At 34.1% G+C, this 20,709-nt stretch overlaps 1 long non-coding RNA gene across 1 annotated transcript in view; it reads left to right on the top strand.

The window, feature by feature from the left end:
* Window positions 1–20,709, top strand: part of LOC108491745 — a 374,575-nt gene that overhangs the window by 345,723 nt on the left and 8,143 nt on the right. The window contains exon 7 of the long non-coding RNA XR_001872896.2: window positions 1,688–1,748. This is a non-coding gene — a long non-coding RNA (uncharacterized LOC108491745). The remainder of the gene's footprint in view (window positions 1–1,687; window positions 1,749–20,709) is intronic.

The following is a 20,709-nucleotide window of genomic DNA, read 5'->3' as shown; positions in this document are numbered from 1 at the left end:
ATACATTGCACTTGGTGAAACCGCACCTTTCATACCAGGTATAAATTTTTTGTTGTTTCTTTTTAAACCTACTTTTATATAAAACAGGGTCCTTGAACTTTCAATTTACTCAACTCATCACCCACTTTAAACTTTTTTTTTTTCCATTTTCTCTCTTGCTCTTATCTTGATTAGAATAGAAACTAAACTGCAAATAGAAAAGTCTCTGTAAGAATAAGCTTCTATTGTTATTAGACACTGAAGTTTTTGAAAGACAGTGATGTTATCTGTGATCTTTGTGTCCCGTATTATTAGTTTTTGCTGAGAAAAGTGTTTAGATATCAGTAGTAACTGTAGTAAAATCTTTCATGTGACTCATAATTTAAATGGAAAAGAAACTTTTGTAACTTCTGAAAAGAGATCATATTTGAATATACACGGAAATAATAATAAATAAAATTTGTTTGGGGAAACTTCACCGATTTCAGTAAAACAAAAATAGGGATGGAAAAAGCATGTTCTCTTGGTTGCTACCAGGAAATAACTTGTTTCTTAATCATTTTACTTTTAAAAATACATGTAAAAAGGATTTTTCCTAGAGCAGTTGCGAAGAGGGTTGGAAAGAGCCATGTTCTATTTTAGTGGAAAACGTACTTATAAACTTCTTTTAAGTTTAAAGTAATGTGTTGGCTCCACAGGTAAGTGCATGGCATCCTAATTATTTTGTCTGGTTGTGGAAGTAAATTGCTAAGCACCTTCAACATTTTATAACAAAACGCAGTTTTTCCTGGTTCAGTGTGAAAGTATTAGCAGATATTACTTTTTAAAATCTTGATTAAAAATGTTTCTAAACATGTAGAAAAATATTTTAAGAGAGAAAGTGTTTTGGAATATACAGTGTATATACAGTGTATTAATGAAGAATATAATACCATATGAATTTATATGGTGATATCGTCCATAAGAAATCAAGTTTAGCTAAATTGTTATGCTTCTAAAATCATATTTCATGATATTAAAACCATGTAGGATAAACAAAGAGAAATAGGATACAGCTGATTAATTCTGTTCTCGTCTGCTATTCTACGAAGAATTGTAAGAAGTTACACAAACCTAATATACCAATACTATTTAAATAAATTTCTTTATTGAGTTTATTGGTTATTGTTTGCTAATTATTTACAAAATAGCTCTTGCCCTTCCATTGTGCCTTAGCTAATGGAAAGCCACCTTTAAAAGGCTTAATTAATATTGATAAACCTGTTTTTGTGGTTCAAGGTCCTTTAGCTTAAAAACCATTATTTTGGATGTTATTTTTAGGAGCCAGTAATCTCCACACTCTTAATTATCTTATTAAGCTCCATGCCAATTCCAAACCTCTTTTCAGCTTTCATTATTTCATTGTGCAGAACCTAGTCGCTTCCTTAACCGCCATCTCCTTTCACTTTCAAGACTGTTGCTGTGGAAGCAACAGCAACCGAAAGAAACTCTTAAATGCAAACTATGAAAGCACATTCTCTGTCATACAAGGAGCCTGGGTGGGGCCCCAGGAGTCATCCAAGGTTAAAAAAAAAAAAAATACTTTTAAGGATTTTATCCATTTTGATACTGTGTTTCTGTCTCCATCATCTACCTCCATTCCCACCATCACCCAGATGCTCCTCCTGGGTAGCAGTTGTCTGATATTTACCTTTTGTGGTTGTTTTAGGGGAACACTTAAAATGGATATGAGACATGAAGAAAGTGATCATAGGAGAAAATCATCTCAGGTAAAAGTGAAAAGTGAAAGTATAATTAACCTACAGTATTTTAAAGAGAAATTATGTTGACAATGTTTGGTTATAAGAAAATTTTCATTTTCTTTTATGAAGCTACCCATTAGAATTTTCATAGATGGTGTTCCTTTGATAGTTTACAATAATAATACCTATCTTTGTGAACATTTTTGACTGGTTTTGTGATCAATGTCCAGTTGCACCACTCTGAATACATCTGTGTATCGATCCCTACAACACAGGTCCAAGATGGTTGAAAAGAAAGCTATTTAAGGAAAAAAAGTGTTTTCAGTGATTATGCTATATGAAAGGAAGTTAAATCTGGGATAAAGGAGTAGACACACGAGCTTTATAATGTTTTCCACATATCTAAAAACAAAATAAAGCCAAAGCACATTTTATGGGGATAAAAGCTAAAGCCAGGGCTTCCTGCTCTTTTACACAAAATGCATGAATATATTCTGCAGTTCTTTCCCTACCAGTGGCTGTGTGACTGTTGGTTATTTACTACAATGTTAATAAGTAGGGGAACAACTTGAAATAAATAATGGTAAAAAATTGTGTAAACCAAATTATCTGTATTAAAATTTGTGAAGCATTCTATTTTATTTATTTCAAAACATGTCAAATCATAAAGTAATTACGATGCAGTATTATTTTTTACAATGAAGATATAATTAAGAAAAGCTAAATGCTTTTAGATACGAGTGAAATAATTAATGATTATACAACTTATAATTTTGCTGTAGTTAAGCTTAGAAGTCTAAAAAATATATGTGGCTGGCTTTATGCTTATCCTCTGGACTGCTTCCTTGCAGGCTGGCAGTGTAAAAAATTAAGAATAATTTGTTATTTTCAACCTGTTGAACAGTAGAGTGTTGTATGTAGGCATATATTTTGTTTAAAATTTGTCTTTCTTGGAAAGAGAAATATGCTCTTTGAAGTAACATGGCCAAAGTCTAAACGTTAGCACAGAACAGCAATAATCACGCTGTTATTGTAGCATTATTTTAGTTTTCTGGGACCAGTTCTTGTAAGTACTCTAAATTTTAATTTCATTCTAACTAAAGACACATATCTATATTTTTAGGATTTGTAACTTCTATGTTCTTTACCTAGACAACAAGATGACATTTGTTTTATGAAAGCTATGTTACCAATTCCTTAACAGTAGCTAATGTGTTATGAGAATGAGTATAAGCAGTCTAACTTACATAAAATTAGCTTAATTGGTAATTTGGCTTTAGGTATAGGCTCATATTAGTACATTCATGTTTCACAACAGCAGAATTCATATATGCATATACATATTCTTTTCTAGAACTTATAATTATTTAGAAGTTTAATGCTAAATTATTCACAATTAAAACAAAAATAGTTTATAAAATATTTCAATAAACTATTTTTAATCCTCATGTTTATAGACCTATGTTTAGGTTAGCATATTCTGAAAGTCTTTAACTGGGAATATGAATCCTTAGAGTTCAGCCTTTAAATAATTATACTAAAATATTAATATTATTTTTATCCCCCAATTGCATTAGATGTTTACAACAAATGTTACATTATTAGGGAGCCTTTGCAAGATGTTGCCCATTGGCATAAACCCGTAGATCCGATCTTGTGGTGAAGTGGACCGCACAAGCTCGCTTCTATGGGTCTGTGTCAGTGTGGTAATCTGACAAAATACTATACACAGTGCTGCTCAATAATATTTCAGTACTTTTCTGTTAAACTTCAAGTTTTTTTTTTTACATAGTCTTGAAAGAATCTTATTTCCTTCGTTTTTTCATGTATATATTAATTTTCATCTGTCTTAGAAAGCAAACTTTAACTGTTGACCTTTTGAAAATATTTATAGCACAGTCATTCAAGTTTAATTCTAAGAGCAATAAAATGCTTTTAAAAGTTGGGGTTTTAATAGCTGGGTTTAAACAAGAGCTAAACAGCTCCTGTTGAGAATCCAGCACATTCTATGTCAGTTCATGTACCTGTTCCACTTCAACAAGAAGAAAAGTCTATAACTAGATATATGTGTTACAATTAAAACTATTTCTCCTTGAATATGAGGCTGAATGCTATTGACTTTTAAATGCATTTCTAGTAGGAATGGCAAAAGAGATGCCAGAACACAGTCTATATAACCCCTACCAGAAACCCAAGAGATAGGAGAGCCCTATAAGATATATTTGAAGTTGATTGGTAAGCTACTAGAATATTCTATCTACAATCTTGCCAAGCCCTTAGGTATTTGGCCGCCATATTTACAGGAGCTGACAGAAGATATGATAAGGAGTTTGAAGCAACATTGGAAGCTGTGTGCATCCGGGTTGAGGTAGTAGGTTGTATGGTTTAGAGTTACACCCTGGGAGTTAACTGTACAACCTTCTAGCTTTCCTTGGAGCACACTTGAGCCATCGAGGAATTCTTCATCACCTTAATGACTGAGCCAATTTCTGTGCAAGAAAGTAATGTGTCATGAGGCATGAATGCATTTAAATGATCATTCCAACCAAATTATTGAGGCATAAACAATGACAAAATAGCATTTCTAATGGGTTGTTAACTGTGTTTGCCATTTTAAAGAACTGATGGGTAGTGAATTAAGTTGCATTAATATTGAAACAATTTTTTTCAACTATAGATTCACAAATGTAATTTTCAAATTTGTTATTGGTATATTTTTCCTGGCCACTTAAACATGATGTATTATTTGATGTTTTGCTTATGGCACATCACTTTCTACATTATATCTATTTATATATTTGTTTATATTTTTCATACTAGACTGTAAGCCCCTTGAGGGCAAAGTCCATGCCTTATTTTTTGTTGTATTTTTTTTAATGCATTGCACAACTTGCACAGTAAATATTTGTTCAATGAATGAAATGGTATATAAAATTTCACACTGTGAAGAGTTTCTCAATCTGAATTTTGTTCATTGATCTTAGACTTGCATAACTTTAATTCCCAGACTGTTTGGAGTCACTAATACATGTGACATGATTTTTGACTGTGTTGAATGAGTTGATTCATTCTAAACATACAATTTAAATTTGGGAGTAATTTTTCTCTGAAATAAAAATAATAGAGCTTAGTTTATCACAGTTGATAACTTTAGCTTTAAACAATGTATATTTATGTTGAACTTAAATATTTTTATTTAATGATCTTTTCTTTTAATATGAATTTCAACTACAGATTCTATTTAAATCTTATTTAATGATTTTTAAAAATCATATTTTTATATTTTGTGTTTTTTCTTATCTTTTACAATATCTTTTATTTTTTATGCATCTGAATTTTGTCAGTTGGATACACCATAAATATCCTATGAAACTAATAATAACTAACAATGTAAAATGTAATTTGAAATTTTGAACATGTTTTTAAAGGAAAGGCACTTTACAATATTATGTTATAAAAGCAAATGAGACTTTATAGAATATTTTTATTTTCTGTCAATTCTAGTGACATTTAGTGATGTAATGAATTAGTGATTTTATCTTATAAAGGTTATCTGTCAGCTATAGAATTAAATAACTTTTACTTTATTTACCACTACAAATTTCTATAAATCATGGTATACATAAATAGAGGTTAGGCAGGTGTATAAGTTCATATGTGTGTCTATCACCATATATAGACACACATATACATATCACCTTAAGTCTTTGCTATCTGGTCATTAATGTTATAAAATAAACTATTTAATGCTTCAAAATAATTCATTATCTAAAGAGAGCCAACAATGATATAAATAAGGAATTGTTGTACTCCTAATATATAGAACAGAGGGGTTTTAGAAACTGAACACCAACTACTTTTAACCATTGTATTTTGACACAGGTGTGCCTATCTAGCCAAGGCTTTTTTGGAACTCTCTGTGTTGCAGGATATACTAGAACTTGATTCTCCTGCCTCAGGCTTCCTTGTTCTGGAACTATAGGCACATCCTACTAAACCTGACTAAAATTTTTAACTGGCATGCAGAAATAATATTACTAGTGTCTCTGAAAGAAAACTCTTTCAGTGAACTAATCAGTGAATGCCTTTATATCCCAGCACTTGGGAGGCAAAGGAAAATGAATTATTGTGAGATTGAGGCCAACCTGGACTACATAGTGAGTTCCAGGTCACCTGGGGTTACAGGGAGACCCTGTCTCAAAAAAAAAAAAAAAAAAAAAAAAAAAAGACAAAAACTACCCAGCCACCCACACACCCAACCAACCAATCAAACAAACAAGAAGCAATGAATAAGAGATAGGAAATACAGACCAAAAAAAGAAAGAAAGAAAAAAAAACAACTTGAAAGGAAAACTGACTGCTCATCAGTAGAAGAGGTGTCATGTCACATAGTTAGTTTGAACATAAAAATGAGAAAAATAAGCAAGAAAGTAATCAGCAAATATATCTCTGTCAAAGATAAGCCCGTGAGATCTTAGTACCCCTTTCATGTGTGTTCATATACATTTGTGTTTTCTACCTATTCCAATACCAGTTGTACAGTTTTGGAGGCCACATGGTATGCATGTTGAAGGATCAGATAGATAACTACAGGAAAGAAACTCTTATATCCCATGCAGTTCACTAGAGTTGTGTGCTACAAAGGCCAATTTTGGTGTGCAGCTAAAGAATAATCCTTTTAAATACTATAACAGGGCACTGGAAAGATGGTTTAGTGATTAAGAGCTCTTTCTGCTCCTCCAGAAGACCTGAACTCAGTTCCCAGAACCCACTCTGTGCAGCTCATAATTACCTATGATTCCACAGGATCCAATGCTCTCTTCTTGTTTCTGAGGTCACCCACACATGGCATATACTCAATCCACATGCACATATACATAAAAAAATAAAATAATTTTAAAAATAAAATACTATAATAGAATTATTGACTCATGAGTTCTTTTATATACTTTACAAAGTGAACTGGAGTTGTAAAAAAAAATAGCTGAAAAGTAATGAATAGAAAGCTGTGATTCATTAAATTAATCACACAGAAATCATATCATCAGTGAAAAATAGTTTTAAAACTCCATACAAAGAGAAAGCTACATCAGACTACTAGTTCATGATAATCTTTTTTTCTGAGTCAGCACTAGGGATGTATGTTTCTGAATAATGCCAAATTAATATATAAAAGGTTATAAGATTTTTTTTATAGGAACCAAGATCTAGGACCACTACTAACATGACTTAGAAGTAGTTAAATTATGTCTTAGAATTGGAAGGGAAACTTGGTCATTTAGAGGGTTGGCATTCAGTTGCTTGGAAGCAGCTACTGAAACTGATTAATCCCCTTGGTATCAGGTTTTACTGTGGGCTAAACGCTGTACGTTTCATGTCAGAGGAAGCATTGAATGCAACAAAGTATAAATCTATCCAATAATCACACTTTATCAATATTTATTTTGTGGCAGTAAGTTTAATATATTTTTATATCTGCAGTAGTTAATTTAATTTTTCTAAGTGTAATTTGATGATATCTAAAGCCCCTAGTGTCTTCTCTTGTAACCCCTGATTAATTTAACGGGTTTTTTTTGTGGCAGAAGACAGTAAAATGAGAAGAAAGGACAGAGGAAAGAAAAGTAAAGCACTGTCAAGCAATCCTTTGATCCTTACGAGAAAAGCCCAGATGAATTTGTGATATGAGTTCATAGTATTGCGAGTTAATTGGCTAGAATAACTATGAAGGAAACAGATAAATTACTTGGCAATTGGCATAAGTCTTCCTGAAAACAATCTAACAGTGCATGAACTATGTTATTATAAGAAATTAGTCATTTTCTGTAAATAATCATTTAGATCCTCTTACTCCCTATTATCCAACAGTGACTCATGAGCAGAGGTGATCCCCCAAATGATGGCATATGAGGCTCTCTCACCCTGAACCTTAAACTCATGCCTAGCTTCTCCATCACAGCTCATAGTGCTAACTTGGGGTAACTGACCATGATTACACCTGGGTTTGGTCCCAGAAGGTTCTTAAGGACAACCTGTAAAAGGTTTGTATGGGAAGCTTTTAACATGCCAGAAAAAGTGTATTATTTCTTCAGTTCCTATAGCATAAACAAAACAGTTACTTGTCATGACCCTATTTTTTTAAAAACAGGATACTATCATGTTCATCCACAAATCTTTACTGATTAAGGAGGATTTTTCTCTATTTTGGTTCCTCAAAGCCATTATACAAATTTCATTCCCACAGTTACTTTGACTTACACTAATACTAGCAAGTGCCCGGAAAGAATGTTACTTAACTTTGTGCATTTGTAACGCTCTTAAAACACAATTGAATTAATGCCTGTTGTTTTGAGTTGAACTTTGTGTTATTTAGGGTCACATTAAGAAACTCTCTAGAAAACTTCTAACATTTGATTAAGGAGAAAGTTCTATGTTATCCAAGATGCTATCCAGAATCTATGGAATACAATATTGCAGTAGTATTCTAATGGCATCTGAAAAGAAGATCTACAGCCTAGTCTTAATTAAACCTGTGACGTACCATTTGAAGGTGATTTATGAAACTAGCCAATTGCTATTATTTAGGATAGTAAAATAAAATAATAAATTCTAAGCCCCTTTTGCAAAATACAGGTACTTTTCCAATTTATATATCTAACTATTTCATTGGACATTTAAAATGTATTCAAGGACTCTTTGTGAATAAAAATATATTTCAGTGAAATAAAAAATACTCTGTTATAATCTACCGAAGTAGAATTATTCAGACCTTTAAATTTTATAATTAGGGAAGTTAAGAATACCATGTTTCCATTTTAAATGTGTTTAAATGTTGTTATTAAACTTTGTAAATTGGCGTCATCCATATATGCCTCCATCCTCATCTTACTGTGTAAAATAGGTGTGAGTTACATGCATAGTTATTTATCCCCATTCATGTGAAAACTCTTAAATCTTAATTAAATTCCTCTCTTTTCTGAACTCAGCATTTATTTGTCTCCAACCAGATGAAGCCTATATGTCTAGTTACTGTTATATGTGTACATATATGTAACATGTGACCTAGATAAGCTTTGTAAGCTTTTTGAACAGGCACTTTACTCAATAGTGTTTGATTGGAATACATAAATAAAATAAATATTGTTGGATAGTAAGAACCTCAGAAACCATCTAGCTCATTTTCTGGATAGCAGACTAAGAATGTCAACATTCATCTTGTAGTGATGGACACAGCCCAGATTTCTATCTAATCCAAATGTTGCTGTATGTAGGTAGATTGAAGGAGCCCAGTATGGTAGCTTATGTTTATAAACTCAGCACTTGGGAGGCTGAGGCAGAAGGAGTATCATGAGTTCAAAGTCATCCAAACCTACATAAAGAGTTCCATGCCAGCCTGTAGCTATAGAGTGAGACCCACTTTCAGTTTTCTCATTAAAAAAAAATCTAGCTAAAGAGAATGATTTTGTTTTGTTGCCAATGTATTTTTATGTCAGTTTCACATTTAATGTGCCACTTAAACAAATTTTGATAAATTTACTTAGAGAATACCATTTACTTTTGGAAAAAATAAAACTATGCAGTGAGAACAACTGGTCTTTGCCCAAGATTTATCTATATGACACACAATAATTAAAAATACCAGACTGGTGGAACTAACCTTTTTGGATGTTTAACAGACATACTTTGAGGCCTATAATAATTTTGTCAGAGGGACATAAAGGACACTTTTGCTCCATACCCTCCTAGGTTGACTAGTTCCAGGGGACTATGAGCATCTTTCAAAATGTCCTGTAATGGTGGTGGTCACCGGTCCTCTTGGTCAAGGAGGCTGAGGAGTCCTGACCAGATGGAGTTGAACCAGTGTCCAGTCTACAAAGAGGCTGGCCAACACAGAGGTATCATTTCCTCCATGCTTCCAAGCAAAGCCAACCATGGTCGAGCAGGAAATTTGACTTATCTTCACATAGGTGGAACTGGTAAAAGAATAGTTTCCTTTCCTTAAACATCCAAAGGAAACTATAACCAAAGATTAAAGGGGCCAATATAATTTCATAAGAGTCCATATGCATAGCTAAAGGCTACATAACAAGCAACAACGCCAGATAGGAGATTCCTTCTTTTGAGTTGTTGGCCAGGGTGGCCAAAGAGACTCCCAGATAGTAACCCAGCACAGAACTGGGAAAATGAACAGCAGACCCCAATCTTATCTAAAGGACTATTGACAATTCATTGCTGCTAGATGAGGAACAGTTGACCTTCCTAAAACAAAGACCTTTAGATAGGCTGACTAGATTTTCAGATGGACAAGTAGTGGGGAATGACTGGGGGGTGCCAACAACACAGCAGACAGTAGCAGGGATATCAGAGTATAAGGGCTCTCTAGTGGGGGGAGGGAGGCTATGGCAGGGTGCCATCTGGGAAGTGGGTGGATAGTTGAATAAGATGGTTTGGGATGTTTTGTGTGATACACACACTTAACACACACACACAATCAACAAATTTTTTAAACTGTATTATATTTGAGGAGGAAGCAAGGAAATTTACATCATGTTAGTTAGTAGAGGTGATAAACATTACCACTGAAATCTACCCGATGACTTTATAGACATACACAGGCACCAAGGATCCAAGTGCAACCGATTATGACTGGTTATAGTCAGATACATACAGATTAGAGATGCATGCGCCAACATCTCAGTGTTAGTAGCAAAAACAATGAGTCTTTTTGCAAGGAACAATATATTCTAGAATATTTTAAAATGAAATGGAGATGTTTTTTAAAGGTTAAAAACTCATTCAATTTTATGTCTTACAGGGCTTATACTGAGTACAATATTGTATAACTGTATTAATTCAATTGTGAACCTAGAAACTCACAGCCACTTGTGAAAGAGATGTACTCTTGCTCTGGAATGTGTTACTGAATATGTTAAAGCTGTAATGAAATGCTTCTCCTAATCATGTAGTTATTAAAATTGTTTTTTCTTTTTAAAAAAAGTTAACTTCCTACACTTATTTCCATCTTATTTCTCCTTTTCCAGAACTCTTCTCTGGGGGAAGAGCACGTGGAATAGTAGTTGATGTAACTTAAGTAAAATGAAAACCATGGACTGGTCAATTTTAACTAGATTTTTTGAAAGTGAAAAACTAATATAAATGATAGCCATAATTAATTTTCAACTTTAAGATTCATTTCCAAGGTCCCCTAGACCCATAGGCGCTCTGTGATATACCATTATGTGTGACCACTAACAAGATCATATTCTTGATAGATATTTGAATCCAGAAGAGTAATAGATACTTTAAAACAAGTGGCAAGTAAGTGGGACTGTGGTAGTCAAAGAAACCGTACTTAACCTTTAATATATTCCAAAATGCCTTTGTCAGGAAATACGAATGCAACATCCGTAAGTAACCAGCTTTGCATTTCACACATGAAACAATAACAGCAAAAAAACCCATCTTATTTTAACAAGGGTAACATCACCTTTCTAATAGTATACCTGGATAGTGAGGAGTGTCTGTAATACTTTTAACCCATTCTAAGACACATAGAACACTTCTTATATACACTTTTATTACAAATATGCATACATGGACTGTGACAGCCTAAATATTTTCTCGTTTTACACACATGAAACAATAACAGCAAAAAAACCCATCTTATTTTAACAAGGGTAACATCACCTTTCTAATAGTATACCTGGATAGTGAGGAGTGTCTGTAATACTTTTAACCCATTCTAAGACACATAGAACACTTCTTATATACACTTTTATTACAAATATGCATACATGGACTGTGACAGCCTAAATATTTTCTCGTTTTAACTTGTTAATAAAAAATATTCACCTTTTAAACAGCAATTAGCAACTTCAACATAATTTTGAGATTATTTTAATGAAAAGAGCATAGTAATAATTGAAGTATTTCCACTTCTAGTATATAGCTTACATTTTCCACTTGCATCTAAATCCAAAGTAAAATTCAGGAATTTTTTTAAGATTTATTTTATTTTATTTATTGTCTGAAAATGTACGTGTGTGTGTGTGTGTGTGTGTGTGTGTGTGTGTGTGTGTTCCTGTGGAGGCCAGAAAAAAGGCTTTGATCCATTGGAGCTGCAATTACAGCTGGTTGTGAACCGGCTGAAGTGTGTGCTGATTTCCAATCTCCAGTCTTCTGCAAGAGCACTAAGCATTCTTAACCACTGAGTCATCTCTCCAGCCCCCAAACAGGAATTCTTAAAACTTTTCATTTCTCATGTAGTTAATGCTATAGATAGGTGTATATACATCATTCTCAAGTCACAAATCACAGAAACGTTAAATACAATTAACATTTAACAATCAATTATTTTTATTTCCATATAAAGTTATACCCCATCAACTAAAGTGTTCAACAGTAAAGTTGTGCTGGATAGTATTGTTAATTACATTTTATTGTGTTATAATAGAAAAACAAGTTATGCATAAATGTGAAATGATATCTGATTCCTACACATAAAATTTCAATATAATTTCATCCAATAAACAACTTTTGGAAAATGGAAGTGACAAAATCCATTATAAAATAGTCAATTTCTAGTAACAACATTTACATATGTTTTCAGTTTATCTATGAGCACTAGAAACTTCCTGCTTAGTATATTGGCACCAGCAGTTGATCAATTAATCCACCTTTATTTGTGTATGTATATATTTATGTGTGTGTTTATGCATATGGCAGTGCATATGCACATGTGTGCAAATGTGTGACACTGAATGTCATTCTTCAGGTGCCACTCAGTTTTTCTTTTTATTTGAGTGGGTGTGAATCTCTCACTGGCTGGGACTGGCCAAGCAGGCTAGGCCACCGGCCAGCAGGCCCAAGATTGACCTGTTCCAGTGCAGAGCTGTGAAGACTAGAACACCATGCCTGGCTTCTGGAGACTGAACTGAGGTTTCTGTGCTTGCATGAAAGCACTTCACCAAATGTGCTGTCTCCCAAGCCCCTGATAAATAGTGTTTTGAAGAAATTAATCTTAACAATTAATACTTATGTATTGTACACATTTAACTAAACTCTTAAAAACTTATGTGTATATATACATTCCAATATTTTTATACTTTTATTTAGGTTGTTGAATTAAAGAGTAGTCATCTTCCTTTAAATTTCATGATTTGTCACCACTAATCTGTAATTTTTAAGTGTTTCATGAATGTCTTTATGTAGAAAAGAAATCTAGAAAGAATTTTCTTTTCTCTGAGATTGTTATCTTACATGTGTCCAAATCTATGGCATTTTGAAAATGATTGAATTTTATTTATTGTTTCAAAAGCATTCGAAATAGAGGACCTTCTGTCATTGTTTTTACACTTATATTTCAGTTGGTTCATATAATACTAAATGACTTGGGAATAAACTTAAGTGACTTCTGGAAAGCATATCAAGCCCTTGATGGATGCCTGGGAATGTGGATCAGTGGGAGCATGCTTGCCTTTCAGGTGCAACTGCCTAGATGTAATCCTCGGCAGCACTAATAATAATTGTCGCAGTAATAAAACTAATGTCAAAGGATTGGAGAACAAACACTAACTTTGTTTTTGTTTTTCTTTTCTCACTCTTTATACCATCCAGAAAAATAGCTACTAGCCACACTGGCTGTCAAACTCTTGAAATGTATCTAGTATAACTGAAGAACATAAGTTTACATCTTAAAATTTTAAATTGCTGCAAGTGAATGGCAGCTAATGCATTAGACTTTTTACTGGTAAAAAGCTCCCAAGAGGTAAACTTATTGTTCTCCTGGTTTCTTCAAATTATGTAAAATTATTAAATGTATTTTTACATTTTTCTAAGAAAAAGTCCCAGCTTTTCAAACTTTTGTACAAGTCTGAAATAGCATGAAAAAATAATAAATGACTGTATAAATTTAGTGCTTACTACTCTGGAATTTTCAAAAGGGCCTGGAGAAATGAGTCAGTGGTTAAAAGCACTGAATACCATTGCAGAGGACCCAGGTTCAGTTCCCAGCCACCCACATGATGGCTAACAAGTCTGCAACTCCAGTTCCAGGGGAATCAATGCTGTCTTCTGACATCCGCAGGCATTGTATAACACAGGTACACTTACATACACGTAGTCAATACACTCATACATATAAAAAATAAATATTTTTTTAAAATTACACAAAAAGCTAATTAGGTATTCACCTGAGAGAGAAATAGAAGCTGTCTCTTATGCATACTATCAATCTATCATTTACCTATCTAGTTACATATATTTAAAATTATGTAGTACATATGTAAGCTAATATGTATTTTTAAGATAGTGGGAAAAACTTTATATGGCATTTAGTTACTAAGGTTATATAATATAATTAGCCAGCTAAACCTATTGAACAATACGGAAATAAAAAGCTAATCCTTTGAAAGAATTCAATGAGAAATCATAGTTAAAAATCACTATTGGGTTATGTTTGTCCATTTAACTGTAAAATATTAGGCACATCATAAAAATATATATTGATTTTCTATAGGGTTGCCTAACTTCTAAATCAGCAGAAGCTTTAAAATAGCTTATTATGATGTGGTTTTATAAGAGCTCCAAAGATAGCCAACATGCCTATCATCATTGAAGTGATTTTTATCACTTGAGAAATTTGAGGAAAAAACCACTTTTATATTTTTAAAAGTATTTGCATTTGCTTTTAAGGTAGTGTTTGTTTATCAGCTCCTAATATCAAATATACCAGGTAGGCTTGTTTATACTGTGAGAGAATTAGTTGTCTTATAAACATGATAAACTGTACTCAGGAATGTAAATGTGTATATACATGTATGTATACGTGCAGATACGTGTGTGTGTGTGTGTGTGTGTGTGTGTGTGTGTGTGTATTTGCCACAGCAAATGAATGGTAAGTCTTAAAACTGAAATCCATGTGTTTTTGTGCTGGATAGCTTCACTTGTCAACTTGACAAATCTGGGAAGCTAAAGTAGTAATTGGGATCCCTCTATGAGATTGACCTGTGGCCATGTTTGAGTGGCTCAGTCCACTGTAGGTGGTGCTACCCTGGGCAGGGAGCACTAAGTTGTATAAGAAAGCTTACTAAGCACACTCCAGGGGAGCAAGCCAGTAAGTAGTGTTCCTCCATGGTCTGTGCATTAGCTCCTGCTCCTAGGTTCTTGGTCTGCTTAAATTCCTTCCCTCAAAGATGAACTGTGATCAGGTTATGTAAACCAAATAAACCCTTTCCTCCCCAAGTTGTTTTTGGTCAGAATATTTTATCTCAGCAATAGAAAGTTAACTAGGATGGTCATATATCCAGGCATTTGATTTGAACCACTTTATCACAGTGCTTCTGTGACCTGAACTCATTAAGTACTTACAGTCAAGTCTGAAAATAAAATTTCTTCACTTCACTTGCAATGAGAGTACAGCTTCCCTGGTCCAGTTGTCCAAGCTTTTTCATGTTTCTAAGAGGTTTTTGTCCAGAGCAATGCTCCAATTTAGAGCTTTACACAATTAAAGTTCATCAAGTCATTTTTTTTCAGTGTCTAATTTTTAGGAACATAAACAAAATGACATTAACTGACCAAACCTATTTGACAACAGCGAACATACTTGCTTTGAACTAAGAATCAGTCAATTCTGTGCGATATAATGTTTATCTAAGGATAATGAGAAATACTAGCCAATTTCCTTTCATCTTCTACATCTTGATTGCTTCTGATCTTAAGTATTTGAAAACATAGGACTACAGCAAACCCAGCTTTCCACAAGGTTTGCAACTGACTGGCTTATATTTTGGAAGCATTTAACATTGTCCCTGAATGTAGATTTTCTTCCCTTTCCTGTTAATGATATTAGTGTGACCCTTTATTTCTATCCCTTCCTTGACTTGTTTTGAAGTTCTCTTAGAAAACTGACTCCCAGAAGGAAAAGTTGGGTGGGGAGTGAGCATACTTTGAAAGTCTTAGTATTATTAGAGCCCAGCATGGGCATCCATGCTGATATGCATCCATTTTGTTTGTTTGTTCCTTTGTTAGTTTTCCAAGACAGGGTCTCCTGATAGACCCAGCTGGCCTAGAACTCAATGTGTAGACAGGTTGGCCTCAAACCTGCAGAGATCCACCTGTCTCTGCCTCCAGAGGCAGTGCTTGGATTACAGGTGTGTTCCACTACACCATTGTTTTGATATGATTCTGAGACCTCAGAAAGTTTACCTCTCCTTCAAGGTGTATTGCCTTACTTTGCATGTTACACTGTGAGCACAGTAATTGACTTCCCCCTTGCCTGTGATACAGGGATTGAACCCTACCCTGGGAATCATAAATGCCTGAATTTAGAATAAACCTGATTAACATGACTACAGAATCTGGATTTTCACATCAATGTTTCATGATCATCATCTGTAAAGTAGAAATCACAGCATGACTAGAATTATAAGATATTTGCAAGGATTAACAGGTTATGTTTATATGACACTTAGCAAGTATAGTGTGTAAGATAATAATAGAATAATTATTCAAACATATACTATATGATATAGTGCACTGTTTATTAATGCCACTAAATTTTTAATGCTACAGGTTATACAGACAGATCCAGTCATAGAAAACTGGGGGGAGGGTGCTTCTTCCTTTTCTTTATTTTTTTGATTTTTCTCGTCATGGCATTGCTGCCTGGATTTACTGTTCTTAACAGATCATATTACAGATATCTTTATTGTCAACTGGTATGAGAAAAATATGTCTCACTTTTTCCTTCTGAGGTTACCGTTTCTCTTCTGAAGTAAATTCTTTCCCTTTTATGGAATGTTTATTTTGAACACAGAAGCAAACTTGTTACTGCTGTGCATATGCAATTTGGAAAATAAACAATTCCAATTGCCTCTGTTTTTCTATCTCTAAAATAGGGATAAAAATTCTTTCTGTATGATTTCTCTAGATTGTGCAGAAAATAAAAACCCATGATGTAGAGAAAAAGAGCATCAGAGTTTTATAAACAGCACATTAAAACATTTAAACCCACTTATTAGATGTTTCGTGAACATCCTTCCCTGGGAAGAAGTAGCAGTGCCTCCTTAGCGTTAACCCCCTGGAGAAAGGATGGCTTTCTTCCTTTACCGCTACTCTTTTCCTGTCATATCCTTTTTCATTTTCAGATCTAGCCAGGTATTAGAAGTAGAACATTATATACTATGTTAGTTCAATGAAAAAATGTTGAATTAATTAAGCTAATTAATAAAGGCAGCTACAGAAACAGAGCGTAATTCATGTGAAACTGGAGCTCATTGGCTACACTGCGATTAGTAGATTACTAGTTTGCCAACTTTGGTTCGCCATCTGGTAAAGACATAGAAAGCTAGAGCAGTCTTGTGATATTTTCCTACTAGCTTTTTTTTTTCTCAACAGAACCAATGATTTCCATATGAGCTAAGAACACATGCCATCTCTGTTTCTCAAGATCCTATCCATTTAAATTTCTGACTGAGAAATGGGTCTCTGTGTCGTATGTTTAATTATATTGTTTTTTGTAATCTGTTAATAAAATCAATTTGCCCTGCTAATACAGTGAAAATATTCACAATATTTTTTTTGTTTTGTTGCAAGGAATTTCCATTTCAAATAATGGTAGGAGGTTTTGGAAGTGGTTTCAAAAGTGTGTGAGGCATTATTTTTAATTAACTTGATTTCTCTTGTCTTTCTTTTATTTTTCTTGACACAAACTTTCACTGTGTAGCTGTCTGTGCTCAAATTCTTGACTTTACTTCTTCAATTGGAATTACAGATGTCCTCTACCATGACTGGCCTCTTGAGGTTTTATTTTATTTATTTTTAATTATGTATATGCATCTGTGTCTGTGTGTGAATTGGTACACATGCATGAAGGTGTCTGCAGAGGCCAGAAGAGGGCGATGGATGATCTGGAACTGAAGTTACTGGAGATTGTGAGCCACAGAGCATGGGTGGTAGGAGCTGAATTTGGGTCTTTTGTATAACTGGTACTTCCTCTTAAGGAACCTCCCTCCGGAGCTTTTAAACATCCCTATTTTTCTTGAGATTGTGTAGACTAATATATCAGGGCACTGAATGGTCTCCTAAAGCAGGAGTGCTTTCATGGAGGTACTAATGTAAACATTTAAAGTTTGGGGATATAATGTATTCGTGTCAGAACTAGGATCCTACACCACTCACTGGCAGAAAGATCATAGCACCTTCCAGGGGCCTAGATACACTCTTATAAATAACATCTTTAGTCAGGAATTTAGCACCTGTTTCCTTTGGGTATTGTCAGAGGCAAAGGTGGTAAGCTGTGACAGTGCCCTTGCCTGCTTTTTCCTAGATTTTGAAATGTCTCTCCCTACAGAAAAGTTCTCTGCAGATTTTGCAGATAATTGATGAAAGAACGATATTTTTCTTGCTTAAATTGTTTTGTCACAGATCATATATTTTATAGAGGCCTGCCAAAATCTGTAAATAAAATATATGGGACACAGTTAAATTTGATTTTGGAAAAACAGCAATGAAGGCCCCAACTGACTTGTGTTCCATTATTAATCTGAAATTCAAATTTCTCTTGTACAACTTCTATTTTTGTTTGGTAGTTGTGCATAAGTATCATTTACCATAATAAGGTGTTTGTTTATGGAGACATAATAAAGTGTTTCCATATATTTTCTGTCATTAAATAATGGTAATAAAAAGTACCTAACTACAGGACAACTGAAAAAAATCTCAGAGAAAAGCACACATAAATAGTGTAATAATTAGTATCAAAGCACTAGGAAATTGGAGAGAAACTTTCTCTTCTAAATATTAGGTTATTGTTAGACTATGAAAACTTAGTATAAGGCTATGTTACTTTATATAATGCAACAGCTAGTAAAATATATCTGATAGACTGGAAGTAGTTTATAACATCATCATATACTTTAGGGTCATTGAAGAATTGTTAATGTCAAAGCCACTGTATGGTGAGTTCCATGATATCTTAAGTGGTCTTTGCACTAGTTACTACACAATTTTTTATGAGCTCATTAAGGAGTTTGCTCCCAGTTAATATAAACCGTCACTTGATTTACACATGATCTTCTGCTGTTAGTTTAAAATTTGGTTTTGTAAGCATTCATTATCACAAGAAAAAGTTCTCACATGTAACCTATGTGAAGTTTGCCAGTGCCTTGAGACCTGTGATGCCAGCCCCCTCATTGTGTTCATGTAATGAATAACACACCCTAGATCTTTTCACCCCCTGACTTCTCAACCTCTCTAATGTAGTGATTTGCACTCTTTCCTAGTTTTCACAGACCTTTCCAACACTCAGCTTCACAGTCAGGCAGATTTCTCTACATTCTCATCAGATGCAGGCCCCTTTTGTATTGTAGACTTGAGATCAGGTCTGGAAACTTTCAGGGTCATTCATCAAGTCACACTAAGAAAGCTCATCTCATCTATGATTCACACCCTGTGAATCTCTTCATTAAGGGTGGAATTCATTGTGTAAACTTACCCTATTTTCTTTATGTTGTATGGAAAGGAATAAACACAAAGAGATTAAAAAGTGTTTTCAAAGTCGTAGAACACGGGTTCTCTTACTAAGTATGTCTTTTCAGAGATGAGTTCTCCTACTGTAGCATAGGATCATTACAATCATAAAATGATATTTTTTGTGATAAGGATGAAAATAGGATCTGAAATATTTAATTGAACTATTTAGAGCAGGTATTCATCCCACCCCACCATTTTGACTGAAATAAAGAGGGCTATGAGAAACAATTGTTAGACCTGGCTTTCACTGGAACTAAGAACATTATAATTCCCCAATGCTGAGAAAGTTCACCTTTCTGAACCTGGGCATATAGTCATGAATCACTTAACCGACATTCAAAATTACGAATTTATTGTTAGGCAGTGTCACTGTGTGGACAATACATAGTGTGTTAACACACAGATCAAATCTTATGGTCTGCCTGAATGATTTTGATTTCCTTGGTTCTGGAGAAAGAGGTCAACACACATAGACTGAGCATGTTCCAGTGTCAGTCTATAAGAGTTTGAATTATCTGCTATGGCCTAGACACAGTCTTTAACTTTTGTGTGTCTCCTCTGTAAAGCAGTGCCAACCTAAAAAGTTGCTAAAAAGTGAGTTAAGTTACAAACTTAGAGCAGCACCTGATTCGTAAGGGTGATCAACAAGTGACAGCTACAATGATTACAATTAGTCACAATTTGAGAAAACTAAGTGAAGTGTCGTCAAACTTGGCATGCATGGGAAATGTACATATTGCTCTTTATGCATAAGAAAACCAGTTCCTTTAAGAAGGAGGAGGCGGGGGAGGAGAAGGAGGAGGAGCAGGAGGAGGAGGGGGGAGGAGAAGGAAAAGGAGGAGGAGGAGGAGGGACTACCATCAACTTTGCGTAGCTAGCACTTACTTCCGGTCTATTTCCTAATGGTCTAATGAATCATGTAGACTATTGAAAACAGAGCACTGTGTTCAACTGTCAGATTTTCTAAAAGTCATACTCTGTACTCCAGTTAAGAAATGAAAGAGTAATATATCCAAGAGGAAATTTAGACCAGTCTATATCAAAAGACAAAAGAAAAGAGGAGGAAGAGGAGGGGGAGGAGGAAAGAAGGAAAGGAGGAGGAGGAGGAGAAGGAGAAGGAGAAGGAGAAGAAATAATTAAGAGCACCAGAATTAATTTCCTTATTAGGTGATTTTCCTTCATCATATTTTCAAAAAGCATCACTGTCAGTTTGATCATCTTAGGAAATGAATATATCTTCCTGGCATCACTGGTCCCACATTTGGAACACACATACCCTTACATTAAAAGTTCATCTGTCTTAACACTTGTTTGAAATTCATCCCTGTAGGGTGATGTGTTACTAATAAAGGCTGCAAACTTCCTGTAAGCATTCAGACACAGGTTAGTATTGTCTGCCTACAATCTATTCAGCATGCAAAGGATGATTTCTGATTTATTTTGTCATGACTGTTGGAAA

This window comes from Nannospalax galili, unplaced genomic scaffold (assembly GCF_000622305.1).
Source record: "Nannospalax galili isolate Female #2095 unplaced genomic scaffold, S.galili_v1.0 scaffold266, whole genome shotgun sequence".
Lineage (NCBI taxonomy): Eukaryota > Metazoa > Chordata > Mammalia > Rodentia > Spalacidae > Nannospalax > Nannospalax galili.
The sequence above is the reverse complement of the archived record's forward strand: the minus strand, read 5'-3'. Positions and strand labels throughout refer to the sequence as shown.